Raw genomic sequence first — 24,667 nt, forward strand, 5'->3', positions numbered from 1 at the left:
TCTTCACCTAAGTAAGTTACAGACCATGGTTTTCCTATTGGTGCCATGTGCAAGCCCTAAACTAAGAATCAGGCTATCAGTAATTTACACCCCATCTCAGATATACCAAACGGGGGCCAAAAAAGCCAGGAATCACTTTGTTTTGAGGACGCATCGTTGTATGGCTAGATTGGGCAGGCTGACCTTGCAAATTTATTTTTCCTTAGTTTAACATTGGTTGGTCTGGATCTACTTTGCAGAGGCCATTGTCCAGCAATTGGGCAGGCATGTGTCAGGTGTTGGAAAGAAGTCAAACTGCAATTAAAAAATGGCCACTGAAAATCCATGAAGAGGATAACTGACACCTGGTTACTTACGATGGGGAGCTCCACCTGTGGTAGAAAAGATGTTCTCATGCCTTTGACCCTGCCCCATGCTGGCTTGTTTCCCCGTGTGATCCAGCTTCTTCTGTTCACGATGCACTTTAACACTCTCCATTTGCAAAACAGTATTCCCAGAGGAAATTTTGCAAACTTGAAGGGAAAACAATGACTCATTTCTTTTTTGCGAAAGAAAATATATGGAAAAACTACAACAGAAAATCTAAGGAGGCAGGGCAGCCCTGGTTTTTCAAAAATGTTGCACCTGTCCTCAACCCCTAGTGTGCAAATCCTAAATTGAGATGGCCATGATTAGCATTTTTTACTTGCTAGATTAAAAGCACTGCCCAAGTGTGGCCCTGCTGTAGAAACCATTTGGAGTTCATTCTCTGCCTGTTCCTCTTTTTTTTCTTCAGAGCAAGAACATTAACCAACACCTTCTATAGATTGTTGAAGGAGCCCAGTGGGAGGTTTTGGTAGAAGGCTCTAGATTATGAGGCTGACCCTCATGTCCACTCTATAAGGCGCTAAGGAAATAGAGGTTTCAGACCCTCAAGGGTTGTCACTGCTGTGTTTGGGGTCCTGCTCTTCCTAAGGTACACAGTCAACTAGAAACCTGCATTCCCGACTCTCACTTTAGCCCAGAACCCAACCCCTTGGCCAAATTGCTGAAGACCGGAGTAGGAAGACAGAGTAGGGAAGACAAAGGAAAATGGAAGGATGAAGAGAGTGTATTTTTTTTCTTTTGCATTTTGATTTGTCTTTCCTGAGTTTTGACTGGACAAAGTAGAACTATAAAATCCCTGCTACAGTCTCTTCAATAAGTGGTGCTAGGAAAACTGGACAGCTACATGTAAAAAAATGAAATCAGAACACTCCTTAACATCATCCACAAAAATAAGCTCAAAATGGATTAAAGACCTAAATGTAATGCTGGATATTATAAAACTCTCAGAGAAAAACACTCTGACATAAATCACAGCAAGATCTTTTTTGATCCGCCTCCTAGAGTAATGAAAATAAAAACAAAATAAACAAATTGGACCTATTGAAACTTACAAGCTTTTGCACAGCAAAGGAAACCATAAACAAAATGAAAAGACAATCCACAGAATGGGAAAAAATATTTGTAAACGAAGCAACTGACAAGGGATTAATCTCCAAAATATACAAACAGCTCATGCAGCTGAATATCAAAAAACCAAACAACCCAATCAAAAAATGGGCAGAATATCTAAACAGACATTTCTCCAAAGAAGACATACAGATGGCCAACAGACACATGAAAAGATGCTCAATGTCACTAATTATTAGAGAAATGCAAATCAAAACTGCAATGAGGTATCACCTCGCACCAGTCAGAATGGCCATCATCAAAAAATCTACAAGCAATAAATGCTGGAGAGGGTGTGGAGAAAAGAGAACCCTCCTACACTGTTGGTGGGAATGTAAATTGGTGTAGCCACTGTGGAGAACAGTATGGAGGTTCCTTAAGAAACTAAGAATAGAGCTACCATATGATCCAGCAATCCCACTCCTGGGCATATATCTGGAGAAAACCATAATTCAAAAAGATACATGTTGGGCTTCCCTGGTGGTGCAGTGGTTGAGAATCTACCTGCCAATGCAGGGGACACGGGTTCAAGCCCTGGTCTGGGAGGATCCCACATGCCGCGGAGCAAATGTGCCCGTGAGCCACAACTACTGAGCCTGCGCATCTGGAGCCTGTGCTCCGCAACAAGAGGCCGTGACAGTGAGAGGCCCGCGCACCGCGATGAAGAGTGGCCCCCGCTTGCCGCAACTAGAGAAAGCCCTCGCACAGAAACGAAGACCCAACACACCCAAAAATAAATAAATAAATAATTAATTTTAAAAAAACCCAAAAAACTAAAAACAGAGCTACCTTATGATCCAGCAATCCCACTCCTGGGCATATATCTGAAGAAAACCATAATTCAAAAAGATTACATGCACCACAGTGTTCATTGCAGCACTATTTACAATAGCCAAGACATGGAAGCAACCTAAATGTCCACTGACAGAGGAATGGATGAAGAAGATGTGGTACATATATACAATGGAATATTACTCAGCCATAAAAAGGAATGAAATAGTGCCCTTTGCAGAGATGTGGATGGACCTTGAGATTGTCATAGAGTGAATGAAGTCAGAAAGAGAAAAACAAATATCATATCACTTACATGTGGAATCTAGATAAATGATACAGATAAAGTTATTTGCAAAGCAGAAATACAGTCACAGATGTAGACAATAAACTTATGGTTACCAAAGGGGGAAGGGGGGGTGAGATGAACTAGGAGATTGGGATTGACATATATACACACTACTATGTATAAAATAGATAACTAATGAGAACCTACTGTATAGCACAGGGAACTCTACTCAATGCTCTGTGGTGACCTAAATGGGAAGGGAATTTAAAAAAGAGTGGATATAGGTATACATATAACTGATTCACTTTGCTGTACACCTGAAATTAACACAACATTGTAAAGCAACTGTACTCTAAAAAAATTAATTAAAAAAAAGAAATAATCGTGTCCAATACCAGTGATTCATGAGTGTAGAGTGACCATGAGACATGCCCAGTAATGACAAAAATCAAACTTTGTGATAACTGTAGAGATCTAGGACTCACAAGACCCAACTCTTGATGGAGATAAGGGGTGAGAAGCACCATGCCCTTCCATTTCTATAGAGTGGAAACTGATTTTGCAAAAGGTTGCCGAGCTTGCTCTCTCCCATGCCAGATACCTTGATGGCACCCTCATTGCCCACGATTGCAAAGGAAAAGCATGGCTTTTTCCCCACTCCAGGCCAGAGGGCAGGGGGGACCATTTGCTAACAAAGATGTGATTTGCTGGCCTGAACTGCTGGGCTCCTGGAGAGTGCCCCTGAGCTGAAGCCAGACTCAGTCCAAAGAGGAGACCAGGATGTCCACCTGCCACTGATTTAACAAACTCTAAACAAGGTCCTTAACCTGCAGGCCACGGGCTGGGTAGGATTCAAGGCATCTGTGAACTTGGATCGTGAAAATTACATCTTTATTTTCTTTAACCTTGTTTGCAATTTAGCATTTCCTTCAGTTTGAGGATATGCAACAAGCCACGGTTGTATTAGCAACACTTGGGATATTTTCCTATCAGTTTACAATCACTGTAGGCGTTGCAAGACATCCTTCACACTCATCACAACTCAGAATTATGGTAGTTGTGAGATATCCTGCTAGATCGTGTTATTTAATAAATTGATAAAGCACGTTCACCTCTAAAGCACATTCACCTCTAAAGCACATTCACTTTTAAATCAAAATTTGTCTTAAAAATATTTTTAGTAACTGTACACATCAATGTAATTAGTTTCCACTGTAATACTCTGTTGGGCTGCACTCCACAGGCCTGCAAGCCTTGTAGTTGCCCAGCCTCAAGACCTAAGTAAGACCCGGGAGACAACAACAGACACATCAACGGCTTATTGGTCAGAGGATCTTACAAGTCTGAAGCCAGGTCCTGGAGCAACACCCCACCGTGTGAGGCAGCCAGCGAGCAGGACACAACAGCAGTCTTTCCTACAGTGGTGGTGGTGGTGGGGGGGGGGTCTACCATTTATAGGGGAAATTGACTAACGTTAGTTTGGCTCATCAGTTACCAAGGAAACCGGCAGCCGGGGCACCTCCCACACAGGCCCTCATGAGGGCCGATGTTCCCTTTTAATAAACTAGCAGGTGAAGCCATTCTGGCCTAAGGGGCAGGGGGAAAGCACGTTCCTGTGAGTATGGCGTAGGTGACTCAGGTGTCGGCCGAGCAGGGGATGTGCAGGGAGCAACAGCCATCTTGAGCGACCTGACCATACACTCCATCCCTGAACACCCTGCACGACCCTTACCATCCTGGCCCAGCCCTCTTCCTCGTTGTCCCTCTTCCGAGGGGTCAGGTATACAGAGGCGAACTGCAACCAGCTACCACAAATGCAATACAGACAACAGCAGCTAAAGAGCATCAGGAGGCCAAGAGGTGGGCAAACTTATGGAGTCAGGTGCTTTTCGGGTCACGGAGGGGCCAGAGGAGGACCACGACGGCATCTCCCTGTAGATCCAGCCATCAGACTCATTTCACAGTGAGCCGCTGTTGTCGCCCAGTCTGTGGACAGATCCCCTCTGCTCAGACTAGGGGTGAAACGTAAGGTGTTTAACAGGCACAGTACAGGGCAGATGATGACCACTGAGTAACAGCATTCTGCGATACCACCACCCCTGCCCGTGGCTTCTGTCCTGGCCCGCAGCACCACACGGCCTGTCTACCCTCAGTCCCCACAGCCACTGCCGAGTACTGGAGAGGCCATAGAACAGCAGACCGCAGGGTTAGTGCAATGGTGCCCTTCTCCAGTAGGGGGCCCGGATTAATTACCTTAGTCCTCTTAGGTGGGGCTGGGTAGGAGACAGGTGAAACCTCTGAAGTCCCTTTCTAATCCTCTTCCCCACGAGGCAGCAAACCCAAACCACAGAGACTTACCTGCCAGTCCCACGGCCATGTTATAATGTGTTCCCCGGGGGGGTAGAGCCTGTGGCGAGGGCAGAAGTGAGTTATCGTCCTGGCCAGCAGTTGGCAACGGTCCTTCGGTGGTCAACAGTTGAACCCGAATGGCGTTGACTAGTTGCCTCTGGGTTAACATGGCGTCAGCACTGGGACGATCGCTCCTGGGATGCGTCCACACGTTGAAGGAGCGGGTTTCCCGTCTCAGTTGTTGCTGAAGCAGCTCATTCACAGCCCAGCAGCAGTGGGGTTGTGAGGTGGGGGGAGATGCCGGTGTGTGTCATTCTTATCGGCCCATTCCTGAACTTCATGGCCGACAAAGTGGATCCCTTGGTCACTACTGATGTCCATGCGGGTCTTGTATGTCGTGCATACAGCTCTTCTAGGCCCCAAACACTGTTTGTTTTTGCGTTACTAGACAACTCGGATAGGCCTTTTGTAATGTCTTCCACCTGTAGTGACAGAGACATCAATGGCTTACTGCACAGGGGATCTTACAGGTCTGAAGCCAGGTCCTGGAGTGGCACCCCACCGTGTGCAGCAACTTTCAAATATGCAATACGGTACTATTAACTACAGTCACCATGCCGTACATTATATTCCCATGACTTATTTTATAACTGGAAGTTTGTACCTTTTGATGCCTTTCACCATTTCACCCACCCCCAACACTCCATCTTCCGCCTCTGGGGAGCGGGGTGGTGGAGGGGAACATGGGCAAGAGTCTATATGGTACAGGCATACCTCGGAGATTGCGGATTCGGCTCCAGAGCGCTGCAATAAAGCGAGAAAATGTCACAATAAAGCAAGCCACACGAATTTTTTGGTTTCCCAGTGCACATAAAAGTTGCGTTTAAACTATACTGTAGTCTATTAAGTGTGCAATAGCATTATATCTAAAAAACATAAGGTACACACCATAATTAAAAAATACTCTACTGCTAAAAAGTGCTAATCTAAAAAATGTATCATCTGACAATGCAGAGATGCCACAAACCTTCAATTTGTAAAACAAAACCAAAAAACAAAACCACATGTGCAAAGTGCAATAAAATGAGGTGCTTATAGTTTCTGTGGGAAGGAACAGGCAAGGCAGGGTAAGGAGGTTTCGGATTGGTTAGTTTGAATAATTTCAGTGGGTTCTGGAGTACGGTGGCCGTCCCAAGTTTGCTGGTACCTGGCCCTGGAGTGATTAGGGCAGGGGAATAGTGGCCCTGAGTGGGGAGGTAGGTGGTGAGTGTGTGGGTTCTGGATTGGTTACTTTGCAAATGAAAGGCACACACGCTGTTTACTATCTCTAGGAATTGGCCAGCCCTGGGAGGGGCAGTTTCTCCAGTGTCAGCAAGGCCCCAAGATGTCAATGCATCATATTTACAGAAAATAAAAAGGCATGATTAATACAGAGGCCCCCTAAGACTCCTGGCTGGAGGGGTGCACTCTGGGAGAAGGTCTGCTTCTGTAGCTTCCTATGAGAGCACGCTGACACCTGAGCAGGATGGTCGGGCCAGACTTACAGAGCCGAACGTTCGGGTGGAAATAGGCCTTTGGCGTATGTTCCCAGCACCTTGGCCTCTTCCCACCCTTCTCCATACTCCTCGTCCTCCTGCTGGGTTAGTGGGTGGGAAAGGGGCTCAGCGTGTCTGGATTAGTGGGTTCTGGGGACCTCAGAGGCCCAAGGAGAGGAGCAGAGGGTTGGAAACGAGTGCCCCTAGTGCCCTGGGGTCTGAGGGCAATCTTACGGTCCAGAAGGGGCTGGCCCAGAGAGGCCTTGGGGACTGAGCCTGTTCAAGTAGGAAAGCAATCAATTCAGTCTTGTTGCCAAAGGAGTGCCCATTCTGGGAGGACTGCTGTGCAGACAGCTTGTCCTGAACAAGCTTTGCCAGCCACTCCAACCACTGAATAGCTTCAAAAAAAAATTCTGTGTCATTAATGAGTTCAATTGAAAAAGGGAGGAGGAGATAAAAAAAAAAGTCCTGGGAGCATGAACATGTTAATGAGATTGATTCTTCCTGGAAAGGGGAAGAGGAAGAAACTTCCACTCCACTAAATCCAATTTTATTTAATTGAATACTGGCCTGAAGTTAGCCCTCCAACCAATCTTGAAAGACAAAGAAAGCAAGACCCCGAGGTGAGCGAGGTGATGTCAGTAGAGCCAAGACTGCTGGCACCTCCCGTTACCAGCAATGATGCACATGGAGCCACAGTGACCGTGACCGAAACACAAGCAAAGCAGCAAGAACCCCATGAGCCATGTGGGTTTCTTGCAAATTTCACGCCGGCATCTTGCTTTTGAAATTCCAAGTGTTCAGGCTATGGGGAGCAGGGCTGAGTGACCACTAGCACGTAGGCGGCCCCCTTGAGGGTACACAACAAGGCTGGGGCCAGTGTCACTACGTATGACAAGATTCGTCATGGATTAAGAAGGAAGAATGAAATGTACCTTACTGTCTCACTCCCTTTCCCAGGGAGGCCCAGTTTGGATGAAGAACCATGCAAAACACCCAGAGATTGGAAGGACCGTCCAACCCCGATTACAGCATCAGACGGAGCATTTCCACAACCCAATCTGTCTCATTGATTCCCCAGGTCATTGGTTCCATGGAATTTGGCTTCATAGTATATTCTCTCCTCTCCTTCCCTGACTCCTGAGAACATCTGCAATACGCGACCGGCTTCTTGCCACCAATTATGGCTTCTCGTCTCGTTAATTTGTTCAATATTTGTTGAGTACTTATCTCGCAATAGGAGGTGGTCTGGGTGCTTGTCTGGTAAAACAGAGTTCCCATCCTTTGGCTCGTGGAGCTTCGACTCATGGAGCTAACAATCTAAAAGAGGGGACAGAAAATAAACAAGTACGTTAATGAATGACATAATTTCTCATGGTAAGTGCTCCGTATGGCAGGGGAAAAGGCGGTGACAGAAGGAGGTTTTTTCTTCCTACCCTACCGTTTTCTATTGGTTTATGCTCCCCCATTGCGGTGGGGCCTGGGAGGCACCTCCCGGATCTCCTTATTTTAGGAATAACAGATTTATCACTTCGGCTGTCTGCTCCTTGGGGGACCTTCCTCTACTGAAGAAAGCCAACCTGCCCAAGGTCACACCCCTTCCCTGGTGGCTCATCCGGTGGCTGATGAAGGCCCAGCCCCTCACCCCAACTCACAACAGTTGTGAAAAAGTGACCCCATCTTCAGAACCCTCCACAGGGTAGGCTGAGGCCTTCATTGAGACAGCATCACAGCTCAGTTTCTCCCTCTGCCCCGTCCTGGTGCCTTCCTTCCTTTGATCCCAAGAACACTTCCCAATAGCCCTCGTACACACCAATCTCCATCCTGGAGATGGCTTTCTGGTGAACCCAATCAGTGACAGTTTTGAACAAAATGAATTTAAAGTACTTAAAGTAGTTATGTTGAGCTTATTTGACAGAACATATTTATAGTTCATAAATACTCATTGGGTTAGCCTCAGAGAGCCTCTAAAACCTCCTGGGACTGCAAACCCAGTCCTGCAAACGGGGTTTCCCTTCCCTGCAAACACTGTAGCATTCTATTCTTTTTCCCAGGAGGGCTGGGAGACTAGAGGAACCTGCTTTTCTCATTCAGCCTCTTGGAACTTCCTGGCCTGACGGATGATGCTCTTTGGGGGGAGGGGCTGCCCCTGCAGCCCCTCGAGGAGAGCAAACTCATCTTCCAGTAGCAGAGGCTGCATAAATTGGGTTCCGGAAACATCCAGAAATTCTCTCTCAGCTTCTCCCTGGTGCCACTGCCATCTCTCTTTTCCACCTTGAAGAACTGGGCTGTGATCTCTTTGTTAACCATTAACAAATATTTACAGGGTATCTGCTGTGTGCCAAACACTAGCCTATGAGTCTCCTCTCTCCTTGGAAACCACACCTGGTCCGTCATTACCAGAGCCGCCCAACCTGGAGCCGCCCCAGAGAGCTTAAGCCTCTTGGGAACCTTTCAAATTTGCTGGGGTTGATTGAGGGGCATTAATCCCTTTTGCTTGAGTTTGCTGTTTCATTTCTTTCCATTTCATCTTTTTTTCCCCCTCTCTTATCCACAATGACTTCCTCATCCCACTGGCCTCCCTACCTCTGTTTTCTTGTTACCCTCTATGCTATATGCCAATATGATGGTCTTGGTACTCAAAAGTTTCTGACATTTGTTAAATGTTTCCAAACGCACAGATATTCACAATTTGTAGGTGAAGAAACTGAGAAAGAAAACAGTTAGGGCTTTCTGAAATTCCTCCAGAAAGATGGAGAAGATGATAATAAGAATTGTAAACATTAATTGAGTTTGGCAACATGCCAGGCATTTTACATGCGTTACCCCTGATTTAAACCTCAGAGCAACCCTGTGAAGTAGACAGCATTACCATCCCCATTTACAAATAAGGAATTCAAGGTTTAAAGAAGTTGAGTAACTTACCCAAGGTCACACAGTTTGTGATCCAGTGTATCGCCAAAATCACTTACTCCTTAGCACTAAGCTACCTTACCAAGGGGAAGAGCCCATCTCCTGATTTCCAGTCTGGAGCTCTGGGAGGCAGGAGATGAAGCCTTGCGAGTGATGGGAAAGTGCGTGGCTGCTAAGTCCCAAGGTTTGCCCCACTATGCTGATGCGAATAGGGCATCCTGTCTTTTTCCAGAAAAAAGCCCTTTTGCCTGGCATTAACTAATAATGCTGGATCCTCCAGTATTCCCTCTGCAGCGAGATCACACTGGGGAGAGGCGGAGGGAGCAAGGTCCCACACCAGAAAAGGGGTTATTTCATTACAATCAGGAGCCCCAGGAGCCCAGAGAAGCCAATCTGGTAAAAAGCACTGATTGTAGCTTTAACGCCAATTACCTGCAGGGAAGGGACATTGATTAGCTTCCAACTCCCTCCCCAGGAACAGTCAAGGAAGTGGCTGGTCCACCTAAGGCATGCAGGAGGCAATCAGAGGAGCTAGCCTTTGATTTCTTCCCCACCTCCAGCCCCCAAGGCTCAGCCTCATCCCTTTTTGTGATCAAGTCCAGACAGCTTGGTGGTGGTGGTCGGGTCGGTGGGTGGGTGGGTGGGTGGGGGGGAGGGCGGGGGGAGGTGCCAAAGCTGTTCAGCCTAGATTGTTTCATAAGTGGAGAAAGACCTGGAGAAAAGGCTGCGAATGTATATGGTCTCTTAAAAAAATAAAAAAGCACAGTGTAGGTAGTTTCTCCTCCTGACTTTTCAGACCCGCAGCCATGAGTGAGCAGGAAAGGAAGTAGGAAGGGCAGCACCATGTTGGTGGAGCATCCCGGGCGCCATGGCTCCTGACTTTTTGTTGGCACAGGGACCACTGCTAGCTAGTCTATGGAGTCTGGAAGAAGTGACTTGGCTTTTCTTCCACATATGGAAGGTGTCCAGAGTAAACTGGGCATCGAGACAGCTCTGCGTGCCCAACAGCCCTGCCACCTGCTCTCAGCACAGCCCAGGTCCTGGGCTCTGGGAGCTGGGAGTGCAGCGTGGCCAATCCTTGTCTGATGGAACCACTGTGCTGGCTCTTCTTGCTGACGAGGCGGCCGTCATGGGATGAGGTGAGTGTGGTGCAGAGTCCGGAATACGGAGAGTGTAAAGAAATGAGGGGCCACAGGGAGCAGGGACATATGTAGAGCTTGGGGGCAGAGATGTGATATGCACTATGCTTGTCCTACAAGTGGGAAGGAGGGGTGAGTAGGAAAGCAACATCGGTGGTTTCCCCCAACCCCCAGCCATCCCACCTAACTGCTGGATCTAAATCCACAGAGGAGTTTCCTCACCTGAAAATTAGGCGTACTGATTATCTTCCAATTAGGGTTACTACAAAAATTGAATAAGAATTTTTTAAAAAAGTGAAGCAGTGTACAAAAAGGACCTTTGGCTGTATCAATATGTAAAAGTGCTCCCTTTTTACCACCACCAGATGCTCACACCCCATTCCTGAGCCTCAGCTCATTCCATCCCAACACTGGCTTAAGGATGACATAGGATGGAGCAGGGCACAGCTATTTTATTAAAGTAGAACACCTCATGGTTTGTTTTTAGGTTACATCAGAGGGTGTGACACGTGACAACAACTCAGTCAAAAACAAAAAACAAAAAAAAAACCCCTCTATCCCTGCAACAGAGACTTCATTCCTTATGCTGTACAGCTGGAAGCTCTAACCAGGAAGGGGTCGGGGCCACTATCATGGGGATCCAGGCATTTTAGAATAGGAACTGCTTATTTTTCCTATGGAGTTTAATGTGGACCCAGGATGCCCCAGCATTTAGGAAATTTTCCTCATCCATAATCATACTGAAGTCTGGAAGTGAGACATGCAAACTCTCTCTAGCCCAATTCAGAAAACAAAGTTGAGCTACTCTGCTAGAAAGATCTGTCTTCCCAGCCCATAATCCCAGAAGGGCAAATCTAGACCTTCTTCCCTAAATGACTGAATCAGGAGTGAACATCTGACCCACAGGGGACCCATCAGGTTCTCTCTCTCCAAATAATTTGGAAAAGTAAAGAAGAATTAGTTCAGGGGTTGGCAAACTATTGCCCATCAGCCCAATCTGGCAATACCCACTAGTTTACATATTATCTATGACTGTCCATGCTTGCGACAGAGATCTATGGGTCCAGAAAGTCTAAACTATTTACTATCTGTCCTTTACAAAATTTTCCACTTCCTGAAAGAGAAGGTCACAGAGACATGGATGCTGTGACCACCATTTGGGGGCAGGAGGGTCATATGCATTCAGAAGAGAAGCAGCTGTGCTCAGAGACTTGGGGTGTGGAGGGGGGGAGAGAGGGGAGGAGGAGGAGGGGGAGAGAGATTATGCAAGAGAGGTTGCCAAGAGCAGACAAGAACTAAGCAACTCAGAGGAGAAAGGGCAGAAAGGGCCTGACGACCTTCCAGTATCCATGAGACACATGGGTCTTTCTCGTGCTCCATCCCTGTGATGGTCTTATATATCCTGCAATAAACCTTTTTTACCTAAGCTAGTTTGACTGTGGTTGTTTCTTTCAACAAAATGAATCCTGACTAAATCAGCCATAGGGGCTACTATGTGACTATAGTAAGTATGGACCCATGAAAGTCTCTGAAGCCTTTGCTGACTCTCTTGATGAATCATTGGGACAACTTTATAGTTAACCTAAGGTATGGGGATATGCCACTTGGAAACAGGAAGTGCATTCCTAAAGTCCAGATTTATGAATGGGTAAATAGTCTTGCAGGTGCCAGGAATACAACAGCAGAGGTCTTCATCATTGTTTGGGGACTAGCTGAGCATAGCGGCCACCTGGTCCTAATGATTATTAAACAATATCTATTAACTACAAAGCTCTTGATGATAGAGAAATGACTTATCGCACAGTACAGTCCTGGGTAGAGTCAGCGAAAGGATGGAAGGAACTGTACAGGCCCAAGAGGGCATCAGTTATGCTAACAGCCATACATCATGTACTAGAAATAACCATATTACTTAGAAGAAGTAATAAAATTGCAAAATTATGTACAGTCGGTAAACGGGAAGGTGATCCAATAGTAAAGACACTGATAAAAATAATTAGAATGATTAAAACCTTCCTTTCTCACCAAACCAAAGACATAAAAGAAAAATTTGACAACTCCAATTCTTAATAACATAAAAAAAAATCTGTGTGTCAAACATGTCCATGAGGAAAGTCAAAAAATAAATGGTAAACTGGGAAAAATGTTTGCCACTTATATCACAGACACTGGCTACATCATTATTTGTTTAACTGAAGAGTGTTACTGGTTTTCTCATCCTAGAGAAGAAATCACTGTTAACTTTTAAAATTAATTGCTACCATTCTGAGGTGTGATTTTAAATCTGAAAAGGAACTGCAAACCATTGGCAGAGGCCAGGTTGTAAAAGAGAGATTTTGTTGTCATTGGGAATAGATCATCACAAGAACTTCAGACTAAGATAATGGACTGAGATGATGTGGGAAGCCCTCCCTCTTATCCTAACACCTAACACCAAAAACCCAGGAGCCAGAAAGGGGTTGTCCTTTCCGTGTACGAGTATAAGAAAACTACTTCCTCGTTGGGCTGGAGATTTATCCACTGTATAAGACTGCCTCCACAAAATAGGGGGCTTGCATGGGACTCCCATCAAGATGAGCTCACAGGCAAAAGTTAAAAAGCAACAAGGAAATTCACCACCAGTGATAATAAGCTATCTGAAGGGGACTTAAAAATGAATGTCAAAAACATACACATATTGAGAAAGGAAGAGAATCCACAAGACAAACACAGGAATTTATTTTTAAAGGAACAGGCATTTTTTCAAAGTCAGAAAGATCAAAGAGGATTAAAGGCAGGTGCAAATTTTTTTTTACAATTCCTCCCTTTGAAAAGCAGAGTCTGGGTGGGCCTCTCACCCTGTTTTGACAAATAGAATATGGCAATAATGATGCTACATAACTTACAAAGCTGGGCCTTAAAGGATCTGCAGCTGCTGTATTTGTCTCTTGGGACGCTCCCTCTTTGAGCCCAGGTACCATGCTAGGAGAAGCCCAAGTGGGCCACGTGGAGGAGGACAGAGGGATCTCTGTAGACAGTCCCAGCTGAGCTCCTGGCTGACAGTTCCAACTACCAGACATGTGAGGGAGGCCATTCGTTGGACCTTTCAGGCCCAATCAGGGTGATGCTACCAGGAGCAGCAGTAAGCCTCTTTTGCTGGGCCCAAGGCCAAATAGAATTATAAGCAATTAAATGATTGCTTCTCTAAGGTTTGGAGTGGTTTGTTACCTGGCAATAGATAACTGAGAAAAACCACCATGGAGAAGTCGCAGTTCGGATGAAAAGACGGGACTTACCTCCATTGCTAAGTTTCTTTTGGGTGAGCTCTGAGGCAGATACCAGGCAGACCTTTGTTGGAAGAGAATAAAAAGAATGTTACCCTGGAAGGGAGCCCTAGATAGAACACAGAGCATGACATACGCAGTGTTGAGTAGAGAAATGCCTGGCAGCAAGCAGCAGAGCTGAAAATGAGTTCTAAGTCATCCCATAAAAAAGAAGAGTTTCAATGAGCACTGTCTCATTACAGAAAGGTTTATCATTGTATGTAATTAACTTGGATCTTGTGCTTTATTACTGGAAACTTCACTTATATTACATGCTGTTTGTAGACAAAAAATAATCAATGATTAATATGCTACTAAGTTAAAAGAATTAATGTTTTTGCAGAGATTTCACCAATGAGTAAGTCATATAAGCTATATCTGCTTCTATTGGTTACTCGTCCTTGAGACCCTAGCTCCTGGGCCACAAACCTCAGGTCGCCTATTTTCAGTTTGGTACCGATTACCTGTTGCTAGCCACTGTCCCAGACTGCCCTGCACAATCTTGCTCAGTGCCTGGCATTCACTGGGCAGGCAACAAACACTTAGAAAATTGAACCAAATTGACTTCTTGAATGAAGGTGGGTTCCTAGGGCCCTAAGGGCTTTCAATAGGCCAAATTTTCCTTATGGACAAGCTAGGAATAAATTGGCCATTTTAAAAAGCTCTGTGAACCCAGACCACTCGTGAGAAAGGCTTAACATCACATCCTGATGTGTCCACCTTCTGTCTTTAGAGAACTGAGAAACAATAAAGACTAATGATACAGAATAGAATTAATGTTGGCAAATGCTTTTTTTTTTTAACATCTTTATTAGAGTATAATTGCTTTACAGTGTTGTGTTAGTTTCTGCTGTATAACAAAGTGAATAAGCTATACGTATACGTATATCCCCATATCCCCTCCCTCTTGGTCTCCCTCCCACCCTCCCTATCGCACCCCTCTAGGTGGTCACAAAGCACAGAGCTGATCTCCCTGTGCCATGTGGCTGCTTCTCACTAGCTGTTTTACATTTGGTAGTGTATATATCTCAATGCCACTCTCTCACTTTGTCCCAGCTTACCCTTCCCCCTCCCCGTGTCCTCAAGTCCATTCTCTACGTCTACGTCTTTATTCCTGTCCTGCCTCAAGGTTCTTCAGAACTACTTTTTTTTTTTTAGATTCCATATATATGTGTTAGCACACGGTATTTGTTTTTCTCTTTCTGACTTACTTCACTCTGTATGACAGACTCTAGGTTCACTCACCTCACTACAAATAACTGAATTTCGTTTCTTTTTATGGCTAAGTAATATTCCATTGTATATCCGTGCCACATCTTCTTTATCCATTCATCTGTCGATGGACACAGAGGTTGCTTCCAGGTCCTGGCTATTGTAAATAGAGCTGCAAAGAACATTGTGGTACACGACTCTTTTTGAATTATGGTTTTCTGAGGGTATATGCCCAGTAGTGGGATTGCTGGGTCATATGGTAGTTATATTTTTAGTTTTTAAAGGAACCTCCATACTGTTCTCCATAGTGGCTGTATCAATTTACATTCACACCAACAGTGTAAGACGGTTCCCTTTTCTCCACACCCTCTCCAGCATTTACTGTTTGTAGATTTTTTCATGATGGCCATTCTGCCTGGTGTGAGGTGATACCTCATTGTAGTTTTGATTTGCATTTCTCTAATGACTAGTGATGTTGAGCATCCTTTCATGTGTTTGTTGGCAATCTGTATATCTGCTTTGGAGAAATGTCTATTTAGGTCTTCTGCCCATTTTTGGATTTGGTTTTTTGTTTTGGATTAATCCTTTGTCAGTTGCTTAGTTTGCAAATATTTTCTCCCATTCTGAGGGTTGTCTTTTTGTCTTGTTTACGGTTTCCTTTGCTGTGCAAAAGCTTTTAAGTTTCATTAGGTGTCATTTGTTTATTTGGGTTTTTATTTCCATTTCTCTAGGAGGTGGGTCAAAAAGGGTCTTGCTGTGATTTATGTCATAGAGTGTTCTGCCTGTTTTCCTCTAAGAGTTTTATAGTGTTTGGCCTTACATTTAGGTCTTTAATCCATTTTGAGTTTATTTTTGTGTATGATGTTAGGGAGTGTTCTAATTTCATTGTTTTACATGTATCTGTCCAGTTTTCCCAGCACCACTTATTGAAGAGGCTGTCTTTTCTCCACTGTATATTCTTGCCTCCTTTATCAAAGATAAGGTGACCATATGTGCATGGGTTTATCTCTGGGATTTCTATCCTGTTCCATCGATCTATATTTCTGTTTCTGTGCCAGTACCATAGTGTCTTGATTACTGTAGCTTTGTAGTATAGTCTGAAGCCTGGGAGCCTGATTCCTCCAGCTCCGTTTTTCTTTCTCAAGATTGCTTTGGCTCTTCGGGGTCTTTTGTGTTTCCATACAAATTGTGAAATTTTTTGTTCTAGTTGTGTGAAAAATGCCATTGGTAGTTTGATAGGGATTGCATTGAATCTGTAGATTGCTTTGGGTAGTATAGTCATTTTCACAATGTTGATTCTTCTAATCCAAGAACACGGTATCTCTCTCCATCTGTTTGCATCATCGTTAATTTCCTTCATCAGTGTCTTATAGTTTTCTGCATACAGGTCTTTTCTCTCTTTAGGTAGGTTTATTCCTAGGTATTTTATTCTTTTTGTTGCAATGGTAAATGGGAGTGTTTCCTTATTTTCTGTTTCAGACTTTTCATCATTAGTGTATAGCAATGCAAGAGATTTCTGTGCATTAATTTTGTATCCTGCTACTTTACCAAATTCATTGATTAGCTCTAGTAATTTTCTGGTAGCATCTTTAGGATTCTCTATGTATAGTATCATGTCATGTGAAAACAGTGACAGTTTTACTTCTTTTCTGATTTGATTTCCTTTTATTTCTTTTTCTTCTCTGATTGCTGTGGCTAAAGCTTCCAAAACTATGTTGAATAATAGTGGTGAGTGTGGGCAACCTTGTCTTGTTCCTGATCTTAGTGGAAATAGTTTCAGTTTTTCACCATTGAGAACGATGTTGGCTGTGGGTTTGTCATACATGGCCTTTATTATGTTAAGTTCCCTCTATGCCTACATTCTAGAGGGTTTTTATCATAAATGGGTGTTGAATTTTGTTGAAAGCTTTTTCTGCATCTGTTGAGCTTATCATATGGTTTTTATCCTTCAATGTGTTAATATGGTGTATCACATTGATTGATTTATGTCTATTGAAGAATCCTTGCATTCCTGGGATAAACCCCACTTGATCATGGTGTATGATCCTTTTAATGTGCTGCTGGATTCTGTTTGCTAGTCTTTTGTTGAGGATTTTTGCATCTATGTTCATCAGTGATATTGGCCCATAGTGTTCTTTTTTTGTAACATCTTTGTCTGCTTTTGGTATCAGGGTGATGGTGGCCTCATAGAATGAGTTTGGGAGTGTTCCTCCCTCTGCTATATTTTGGAAGAATTTGAGAAGGATAGGTGTTAGCTCTTCTCTAAATGTTTGATAGAATTCACCTGTGAAGCCATCTGGTCCTGGGCTTTTGTTTGTTGGAAGATTTTTAATCACAGTCTCAATTTCAGTGCTTGTGATTGGTCTGTTTATATTTTCTATTTCTTCCTGGTTCAGTCTTGGAAGGTTATACCTTTCTAAGAATTTGTCCATTTCTTCCAGGTTGTCCATTTTATTGGCATATAGTTGCTTGTAGTAATCTCTCATGATCCTTTGTATTTCTGCAGTGTCAGTTGTTACTTCTCCTTTTTCATTTCCAAGTCTATTGATTTGAGTCTTCTCCCTTTTTTTCTTGATGAGTCTGGCTAATGGTTTATCAATTTTGTTTATCTTCTCAAAGAACCAGCTTTTAGTTTTATTGATCTTTGCTACTGTTTCCTTCATGTCTTTTTCATTTATTTCTCATCTGATTTTTATGATTTCTTTCCTTCTGCTAACTTTGGATATTTTTGTTCTTCTTTCTCTAATTGCTTTAGGTGTAAGGTTAGGTTGTTTATTTGAGATGTTTCTTGTTTCCTGAGGTAAGATTGTATTGCTATAAACTTCCCTCTTAGAACTGCTTTTGCTACTTCCCGTAGGTTTTGGGTCATCGTGTTTTCATTGTCACTTGTTTCTACGTATTTTTTGATTTCGTCTTTGATTTCTTCAGTGATCTCTTGGTTATTTAGTAGTGTATTGTTTAGCCTCCATGTGTTTGTATTTTTTTACAGTTTTTTTCCCTGTAATTGATATCTAGTCTCATAGCATAGTGATCGGAAAAGATACTTCATATAATTTCAAGTTTCTTAAATTTACCAAGGCTTGATTTGTGACCCAAGATATGATCTATCCTGGAGAATGGTCCATGAGAACTTGAGAAGAAACTGTATTCTGTTGTGTTTGGATGGAACGTCCTATAAATATCAATTAAGTCCATCTTGTTTAATGTGTCATTTATAGCTTGTGTTTCCTTATTTATTTTCAGTTTGTATGATCTGTCCAGTGGTGAAAGTGGGGTGTTAAAGTCCCCTACTATGATTGTGTTACTGTCGATTTCCCCTTTTATGGCTGTTAGCATTTACCTTATGTATTGAGGTGCTCCTAAGTTGAGTGCGTAGATATTTACAATTCTTATATTTTCTTCTTGGATTGATCCCTTGATTATTATGTATTGTCCTTCTTTGTCTCTTGTAATAGTCTTTATTTTAAAGTCTATTTTGTCTGATATGAGAATTGCTACTCCAGCTTTCTTTTGATTTCCATTTGCATGGAATATCTTTTTCCATCCCCTCACTTTCAGTCTGTATGTGTCCCTAGGTCTGAAGTGGGTCTCTTGTAGATAGCATATGTATGGGTCTTGTTTTTGTATCCATTCAGCCAGTCTATGTCTTTTGGTTGGAGCATTTAAACCATTTACATTTAAGGTAATTATTGATATGTATGTTCCTATTACCATTTTCTTAATTGTTTTGCATTTGTTATTGTAGGTTTTTTCCTTCTCTTGTGTTTCCTGCCTAGAGAACTTCCTTTAGCATTTGTTGTAAAACTGCTTTGGTGGTGCTGAATTCTCTTAGCTTTTGCTTGTCTGTAAAGGTTTTAATTTCTCCATCAAATCTGAATGAGATCCTTGCTGGGTAGAGTAATCTTGCTTGTAGGTTTTTCCCTTTCATCACTTTAAATATGTCCTGCCACTCCTTTCCGGCTTGTAGAGTTTCTGCTGAAAGATCAGCTGTTAACCTTATGGGGATTCCTTTGTATGTTATTTGTTGTTTTTCCCTTGCTGCTTTTAATATTTTTTTCTTTGTAGTTTATTTTTCATAGTTTAATATGTGTCTTGGCATGTTTTCCTTGGATTTATCTTGCATGGGACTCTGAGCTTCCTGGACTTCATTGACTATTTCCTTTCCCATATTAGGGAAGTTTTCAACTATAATCTCCTCAAATATTTTCTCAGTCCCTTTCTTTTTCTCTTCTTCTTCTGGGACCCCTATAATTCGAATGTTGGTGCGTTTAATGTTGTCCCAGAGGTCTCTGAGACTGTCCTCAATTCTTTTCATTCTTTTGTCTTTATTCTGCTCTGTGATTGTTATTTCCACTATTTTATCTTCCAGGTCACTTATCCGTTCTTCTGCCTCAGTTATTCTGCCATTGATTCCTTCTAGAGAATTTTAAATTGCATTTATTGGGTTGTTCATCATTGTTTGTTTGCTCTTTAGTTCTTCTAGGTTCTTGTTAAACGTTTCTTGTATTTTCTCCATTCTATTTCCAAGATTTTGGATTATCTTTACTATCTTTACTCTGAATTCTTTTTTAGGTAGACTGCCTATTTCCTCTTCATTTGTTTGTCTGGTGGGTTTTTACTTTGCTCCTTCATCTGCTGCGTATTTCTCTGTCTTCTCATTTTGCTTAACTTACTGTGTTTGGGGTCTCCTTTTCACAGGCTGCAGGTTTGTAGTTCCCGTTGTTTTTGGTGTCTGCCCCCAGTGCGTAAGGCTGGTTTAGTGGGTTGTGTAGACTTCCTGGTGGAAGGGACTGGTGCCTGGGTTCTGGTGGATGAGGCTGGATCTTGTCTTTCTGGTGGGCAGGACCACTTCCGGTGGTGTGTTTTGAGGTGTCTGTGAACTTAATATGATTTTAGGTAGCCTCTCTGCTAACAGGTGGGGTTGTGTTCCTGTCTTGCTAATTGTTTGGCATGGAGTGTCCAGCACTGGAGCTTGCTGGTCATTGAGTGGAGCTGGGTCTTAGTGTTGAGACGGAGATCTCTGGTAGAGCTCTTGCCAATTAATATTACATGGGGCCAGGAGGTCTCTGGTGGTCCAATGTCCTGAACTCGGCTCTCCCACCTCAGAGGCTCAGGCCTGACACCCAGCCGGAGCACCAAGACCTTGTCAGCCACACAGCTTACATGTAAATGGGTTAAATTCTCCAATCCAAAGGCACAGGGTGGCTGGCCTTCTGCTCTCTGCTTGGTCCTCCAGCCGGGCATTGTCCTCTGGGCCTGGTCAATATGGATAGCCTGTTTTGGATCCAGGTCCAACTGCATTCCCTAGCATCTAGAAGCAGCAGCCGATGCCCCCATCCTCCCCTATCCCTGCAGCAACTCGTCACCATCCTCGGCTTTGCTCTTTTTTATAGGCTATCAAAGTCTCCTTCCATAATTTAGTGAAATATAATACATTAAGTGGTATTATTGGTGCAATATGGAAATATTAGCCACTGTTTTGCAAGACACTGTAAGAGAAGCTATGTGTTGAGGGGCAGGGAGAGAGCACAGAGATTCTGATCAGCCATTTGAGTATCACAGACTTTAACACATAGCCCACCTCTTGATAAATCCTAAACTACCTGAAACATTCACGATAAAATAACTATTAACTACTACTTTAAAATTAATCCCATTTAAAGCTTTTTGCTTTTATTGTTAATGTGGGGGGGGCAGTACACTTTTCCACTGCTAATGGCAGAATAAATTGGTAAAATTAAGACGGAGGAGGTCTTTTTAACAATGTGTTTTGAAGACTTAAAATGCTATGTATTGTTCAGTCCAGAATTTCTGCATTTAGAATTTTATCTTAGAGAAATAATTATGACAGTGTGCAAATATTTAGCTCTCACAGCACTATGATATTGAAAACCTAGAGATAATTTAAAAGTCCAAAAAGAGAACATTAGTTAAATACATTATGGCAATCCCACCCTTACAATTATGTCACCAAAGAAAATTTAATGACATGGAGAGGCGTTCATAATAGTAAGTGAAACAAGCAAGTTACAGAGCAGTATAATCCAATTTTTGTGCATATAAAGAAAAGACTGGAAGGATATACACTAATATCTTATTATTCTTGGATATCTCTGGGTGGTGAAATTATGGGAGAATATATTTCTTTTGAATTTTCTGATCTTTATTATTTAATGATCTGTATTATTCATGTCATTACCAAAGAAACAATAAAAGGTATATTTTTTAAAAAGCATTAACTCTATTTCCAGGATTTTCTTATGATAAACATTGTCTGATTTCTTCTAGTCGACTTTGTTTGCCCTTTGGAGTTGGTGTAGCATCAAACCAAGGCAATCGCTTTGAATCCTAAGGTCTACTATATAGTCTGTGAGGTGTCTCCCATGTTTGAATGTTTAATAACTACTGGGTGATGATATTAAGAAAAGCATTGTTTATATTTCCAGCTAGAAATATCATTCTGAGTTTGTAAAAAGATGCAGACACTCTAACTCAAAGTTTAATGCATGCATCAGGGTTAAATAGCAATGCTTCAAATTAGACACCACTGATGTTTCTTGTACAACTAACCATCAATTAGCTATGCTAATGAGGAAATGATTGCAGGAGAAAATGAAATCAGCAGGGATTAAAAAAGAAAAACAACTCATTGAAGCCCTTAGTTTCAGCCATCAGTTGTTAAAATTTACCAGAGTGACATACAATGTAAATTCTAAGCTTTTTTTGGAAGAGTTGGGGTGTTAATAAAAAATAATATTAATTCCTTAGAAGTCTTTTCCTTTTCCAGATTGTCCTTCAGAGAAGCCCTACCCAAAGAATAAAATGACCAAAATATAAGCAGCAGGAAACTTAGAGACAAAAGACTAGTTGGTAGTTCTGATATAATCCCTAGGGGAGCTTTTAAAAAGTATCAATGCAGAGTCCTCCTGCAGACCATTTAAATCAGAATCTCTGTGGAAGGGGCTAAATTAATCTAAAATTGCATAATTTATCTCAAGTTAATTCTAGCTTCTTTGTATTTGCTTTACTCTGAGTTCTCTGGTTGGACAGTCAGGGACTCAAGTAAATCACCTTTGGTTCTTTCACCCCTACTGCCATCACTCCATTCCCAGGCAGGAAAACCTTTCAAGTGAGACAGTCTTAAAGATGACTCCTGCTGATCCAGTATCTTTAAATACCTTCCTAATGGCTCTCTTCTCTGTCAAGAGTTTGGATAATTTTCCCAGAAGGAAATCTCTGTATGGGAGAATGCAAAGTATCAGAACATTATCTACCTAGTGCCCTGATAGATATTTGGATACCAAGAAAATGAAAGTAAGTCATTGGACAATTCCTGGAAACAAGATGGCGGAGTAGAAGGACGTGCTCTCACTCCCTCTTGCGAGAACACCAGAATCACAACTAACTGCTGAACAGTCATCGACAGGAAGACATTGGAACTCACCAAAAAAGATACCCCATCCAAAGACAAAGGAGAAGCCACAATGAGACGGTAGGAGGGGCATAACCACAATAAAATCAAATCCCATAACTGCTGGGTGGGTGACTCACAAACTGCAGAACACTTATACCACGGAAGTCCACCCACTGGAGTGAAAGTTCTGAGCCCCACGTCAGGCTTCCCAACCTGGGGGTCTGGCAACGGGAGGAGGAATTCCTAGAGAATCAGACTTTGAAGGCTAGCGGGATTTGATTGCAGGACTTCGACAGGACTGGGGGAAACAGAGACTCCACTCTTGGAGGGCACACACAAAGTAGTGTGCTCATCAGAACCCAGGCGAAGGAGCAGTGACCCCATAGGAGACTGAAGCAGACATACCTGCTAGTGTTGGAGGGTCTCCTGCAGAGGCGGGGGGTGGCTGTGTGCCACCGTGAGTACAAGGACACTGGCAACAGAAGTTCTGGGAAGTACTCCTTGGCATGAGCCCTCCCAGAGTCTGCCATTAGCCCCACCAAAGAGCCCGGGTAGGTTCCAGTGTTGGGTCACCTCAGGCCAAACAACCAACAGGGAGGGAACCCAGCCCCACCCATCAGCAGTCAAGTAGATTAAAGTTTTACTGAGCTCTGCCCACCAGAGCAACAGCCAGCTCTACCCACCACCAGTCCCTCCCATTAGGAAACTTGCACAAGCCTCTTAGATAGCCTCATCCTCCAGAGGGCAGACAGCAGAAGCAAGAAGAACTACAATCCTGCAGCCTGTGGAAAAAAAACCTCATTCACAGAAAGATAGACAAGATGAAAAGGCAGAGGGCTATGTACCAGATGAACGAACAAGATAAAACCCCAGAAAAACAACTAAATGAAGTGGAGATAGGCAACCTTCCAGTAAAAGAATTCAGAATAATGATAGTGAAGATGATCCAGGACCTCGGAAAAAGAATGGAGGCAAAGATCGAGAAGATGCAAGAAATGTTTAACAAAGATCTAGAAGAATTAAAGAACAAACAAACAGAGATGAGCAATACAATAACTGAAAGGAAAACTACACTAGAAGGAATCAATAGCAGAAAAACTGAGGCAGAAGAATGGATAAGTGACCTGGAAGACAGAATGGTGGAATTCACTGCTGCGGAACAGACTAAAGAAAAAAGAATGAAAAGAAATGAAGACAGCCTAAGAGACCTCTGGGACAACATTAAACGCAACAACATTTGCATTATAGGGGTCCCAGAAGGAGAAGAGAGAGAGAAAAGACGAGAGAAAATATTTGAAGAGATTATAGTGGAAAACTTCCCTAACATGGGGAAGGAAATAGCCACACAAGTCCAGGAAGCTCAGAGAGTCCCATACAGGATAAACCCAAGGAGAAACATGCTGAGACACATAGTAATTAAATTGGCAAAAATTAAAGACAAAGAAAAACTTATTGAAAGCAGCCAGGGAAAAACGACAAATAACATACAAGGGAACTCCCATAAGGTTAACAGCTGTTTTCTCAGCAGAAACTTTACAAGCCAGAAGGGAGTGGCATGATATACTTTAAGTAATGAAAAGGAAGAACCTACAACCAAGATTACTCTACCTGGCAAGGATCTCATTCAGATTTGATGGAGAAATCAAAAGCTTTACAGAAAAGCAAAAGCTAAGAGAATTCAGCACCACCAAACCAGCTCTACAACAAATGCTAAAGGAACTTCTCTAAGTGGGAAACAAAAGAGAAGAAAACGACCTACAAAAACAAACCCAAAACAATTAAGAAAATGGTTACAGGAACATACATTTCGATAATTACCTTAAACGTGAATCGATTAAATGCTCCAACCAAAAGACACAGGCTTGCTGAATGGATACAAAAACAAGATCCATATATATGCCGTCTACAAGAGACCCACTTCAGACCTAGGGACACATACAGACTGAAAGTGAGGGGATGGAAAAAGATAGTCCATGCAAGTGGAAATCAAAAGAAAGCTGGAGTAGCAATACTCATATCAGATAAAATAGACTTTAAAATAAAGAATGTTACAAAAGACAAGGAAGGACACTATATAATGATCAAGGGATCAATCCAAGAAGAAGATATAACAATTATAAATATATATGCACCCAACATAGGAGGACCTCAATACATAAGGCAGATACTAACAGCTATAAAAGAGGAAATCGACAGTAACACAATTATAGTGGGGGACTTTAACACCTCACTTACACCAATGGACAGATCATCCAGACAGAAAATTAAGA

The sequence above is a fragment of the Eubalaena glacialis genome, chromosome 7 (assembly GCF_028564815.1).
Source record: "Eubalaena glacialis isolate mEubGla1 chromosome 7, mEubGla1.1.hap2.+ XY, whole genome shotgun sequence".
NCBI lineage: Eukaryota > Metazoa > Chordata > Mammalia > Artiodactyla > Balaenidae > Eubalaena > Eubalaena glacialis.